Source organism: Nomascus leucogenys, chromosome 2 (genome assembly GCF_006542625.1).
Source record: "Nomascus leucogenys isolate Asia chromosome 2, Asia_NLE_v1, whole genome shotgun sequence".
In the NCBI taxonomy this organism is placed as follows: Eukaryota; Metazoa; Chordata; class Mammalia; order Primates; family Hylobatidae; genus Nomascus; species Nomascus leucogenys.
This window is the reverse complement of record NC_044382.1, coordinates 39,215,953-39,219,789: the sequence shown is the minus strand read 5'-3', so window position 1 is coordinate 39,219,789 and position 3,837 is coordinate 39,215,953. Positions and strand designations below refer to the sequence as shown.

General features: G+C 43.5%; 1 pseudogene; it reads left to right on the top strand.

Annotated features, from left to right (window-relative positions):
* The first annotated feature begins 619 nt into the window (after positions 1 to 619).
* LOC100591751 lies at positions 620 to 2,838 on the top strand (annotated as a pseudogene).
* The last annotated feature ends 999 nt before the right edge of the window (positions 2,839 to 3,837 follow it).

Sequence of the window (3,837 nt, the reverse complement as noted above, 5' to 3'; positions counted from 1 at the left end):
ATTAATAATCCATTGTGGCTTATGTATGCTTAAAGATTTCTGTTTATTTCCTCTTGCACTCATGCACATGATTTGGGTAAATTATGAGATGAGAAATGGTTTTCAGAGTATTAGATGGAATTTGTCCCCATTGAAGTTTATAAATGTGTTCACAGGGAGTGGGGAATAATAGCTCATTGCCTAATCAATTTTGCAGTTCATGAAAATGAAATTTCCTCTCCAGGTGCAGCTTCAGTCCCATGCAACTTAAAATAATAACAGTTATTTGATTTTTTAAAAAATTATTCCAAAAGAAACCATTTTAGGTAATCTTCCCCAACTCTTACTGTTTGCTTATTGCTTAATAAATATAAAAATAAATCTAAAGGTTATAGACAAAAGAAAAAAATTTTTTTAGTCCGGGAGCAGTGGCTCATGCCTGTAATCCCAGCACTTTGGGAGGCCGAGGCCAGCAGATCACTTGAGGCCAGGAGTTCGAGACTAGCCTGGCCAATGTGGCAAAACCCCATCCCTATTAAAAATACAAAAAATTGCTTTGGGCCCTAGGTTTGTGTGGTCCGTGTCTCAGTCCACCCAAAGTCCCCTCGGATCGCTCGGAGAGGCACTCGGACCTGGAGCAGTGAGCAGAATGAATATCTTCTAAGACCAGAGTGGCAGCTCCAGTAATAGAGAACCCCTTTTGAGGCCAGGTGTGGTGGCTCACGCCTGTAATCCCAGCACTTTGGGAGGCCGAGGCAGGTGGATCACGAGGTCAGGAGATCGAGGCCATCCTGGCTAACACGGTGAAACCCCGTCTCTACTAAAAATACAAAAAATTAGCCGGGCGTGGTTGCAGGCGCCTGTAGTCTCAGCTACTCGGGAGGCTGAGGCAGGAGAATGGCCTGAACCCGGGAGGCGGAGCTTGCAGTGAGCCAAGATCGTGCCACTGCACTCCAGCCTGGGCGACAGAGCAAGACTCCGTCTCAAAAAAAAAAAAAAAAAAAAAAAAAAAAAAAAAAAAAAAAAAAAAAAAAAAGAGCCCCTTTTGAGGTGTAGTGATGCATGGAGGGACTTGGAGCTTGCTATTGGTGGGGTTCTCCGGGCTGAACAGCAAATTAAAGATAACTTGCGAGAGGTCAAAGCTCAGATTCACAGTTGCATAAGCTGTCACCTGGAATGTCTTAGAAGTCGTGAGGTGTGGCTATATGAACAGGTGGACCTCATCTATCAGCTTAAAGAGGAGACACTTCAACAGCAGGCTCAGTAGCTCTAGTGGTTATTGGGCCAATTCAATTGTCTTACTCATCAACTGGAGTGTACCCAAAACAAAGATCTAGCCAATCAAGTCTCTGCATGCCTGAAGAGACTGTGCAGTCTGACCCTTAAGCCTAAAGATTCAACTGTCCTGCTCTTTGAAGCTGACACAAGTGCTCTGCACCAGACCATCACCACATTTGGGTCTCTCAAAATCATTCAAACTCCTGAGCACTTCATGGCTCATGCTAGTTCATCAAATATTGGGCCCTTCCTGGACAAGAGAAGCTATAACCCAATGCCAGAGCAGAAGTCAGCATCCAGTATTGTAGCTGTCCCTCTGAGCGAATGGCTGCTTAGAAGCCAACCTGCCAGTGGTCGTCAGGCTCCCTACATACCCAGCACCAACCCCCAGGACTGGCTCACCCAAAAGCAGACCTTGGAGAATAGCCAGACTTTTTCCAGAGCCTGCAATTTCTTCAGTAATGTCTGGGGAAACCTAAAGGGCTTAGAAAACTGGCTCCTCAAGAGTCAGCAACAGGAAATTCCTGAGAAACCAAGTTATCAAAACTGTAACAGCCATTCCACTACTAGTCATTTCTCCATTGAAATGGAAAAGGTTAAAGATCTAAAGCTTCCTGATCAAGATGAGATGGACCTATCAGATTGGCTGGTGACTCCCCAGGAATCCCATAAGCTGAGGAAGCCTGAGAATGGCAGTCGTGAAACCAGTGAGAAGTTTAAGCCCTTGTTCCAGTCCTATAATGTGAGTGATTGGCTTGTCAATACTGACTCCTGTACCAACTGTCAGGGAAACCAGCCCCAAAGTGTGGGGATTGAAAACATGGGCAATCTGAAGTGCCTGAATGACCACTTGGAGGCCAATAAACCATTGTCCACCCCCAGCATGGTTACAGAGGATTGGCTTGTCCGGAACCATCAGGACCCATGTAAGGTAGAGGAGGTGTACAGAGCCAATGAGCCCTGTACAAGCTTTGCAGAGTGTGTGTGTGATGAGAACTGTGAGGAGGCTCTGTATAAGTGGCTTCTGAAGAAAGAAGGAAAGGATAAAAATGGGATGCCCATGGAACCCAAACCTCAGCCTGAGAAGCATAAAGATTCCCTGAATATGTGGCTCTGTCCTTCTAGAAAAGAATTAATAGAACAAACTAAAGCACCAAAGGTAATGGTTCCTTCTAGAATTGCTGATTCCTTCCAAGTCATAAAGAACAGCCCCTTGTCAGAGTGGCTTATCAGGCCCCCATATAAAGAAGGAAATCCCAAGGAAGTGCCTAGTACTGAAGACAGAACTGGCAAACAAAAGCTTAAAAGGCCCATATGAGCACTTCCTGGTGTCCCTTTAACACAGCTGACTGGGTCCTGCCAGGAAAGAAGATGGGTAACCTCAGCCAGTTATCCTCTGGAGAAGACAAGTGGCTGCTTTGGAAGAAGACCCAGGAAGTATTACTTAATTCACCTCTACAGGAGAAACATAACTTCCCCCGAGACCATTATCACCTCCCTGCAGTTTATGATCTCTTTGCCTGTATGCAGCTTAAAGTTGATAAAGAGAAGTGGTTATATCAAACTCCTCTACAGATGTGAAGGCATGGACAAGAGTTGAGCAGCCTTTCTGCTGATTATCACACATCATGAGCTGAGTGACTGCGGCTTGCCAAATCATTGTGTTTCTGGGTCTGACCAGTTAGCTTAGTTCTTCTCCTGCCTAATTTTGAACTAGTAAAGCAAACGGAGTCATCAGATTATGAGTTACTATTTAAAAGAAAAATACTGTTTATTGATGCTGAGGTGATTCAGTTCCTTCCTCCTTACAGAAGCATTAATTCACCCCCACACTAGAAATGCAGCATCTTTGTGGATATGTCTTTTTCACAAGCCTCCAAGCCTCCTTAGATTGGGTTGTTACTGAAAGTATATTAAAACACTCTAGTTTTAAAAATGAAATATTTCCGTAATCGAAGTGTATTGATGTATTCTAAAGCTAGTAACTTCCCTAACATTTAATTGCCCTATAGATGCTTCTCTTGCTGTGGGTTTTCTTCTGTTAGCGGTCTGAAATAATGATTTTCCTGTTCTATTAATATATAGTGTATTTTGCACAAAAAATTAACCTGCCCAATGGTGATTACCAAAATATATATTAATAATCTTGGCAATTTTTGACATTAATTACCAAACATTTTAGCCTACATGTTAGTTCTACATTATTACCTTTCACTTGAAAGGAACTCAGCTACTGCAAATTTTGTCTTTCTTTCTTTCTTTCCATAAATGTTATTAAAATATCCAGTGAGCTCTTTTAAAAGGGCTCGGTATTATTTCAATACTATTTTTGAGGTAGTTCTAGCCTTTTAAAATATTCTACAGACCAGCCAGGTGTGGTGGCTCACACCTGTAATTCCAGCACTTTGGGAGTCCGAGGCAGGTGGATCACGAGGTCAAAAGTTCAAGACCAGCCTGGCCAAGATGGTGAAACCCCATCTCTACTAAATATACAAAAATTAGCTGGGCGCAGTGGCAGGTGCCTGTAATCCTAGCCACTCCGGAGGCTGAGGCAGGAGAATCACTTGAACCCTGGGGGCG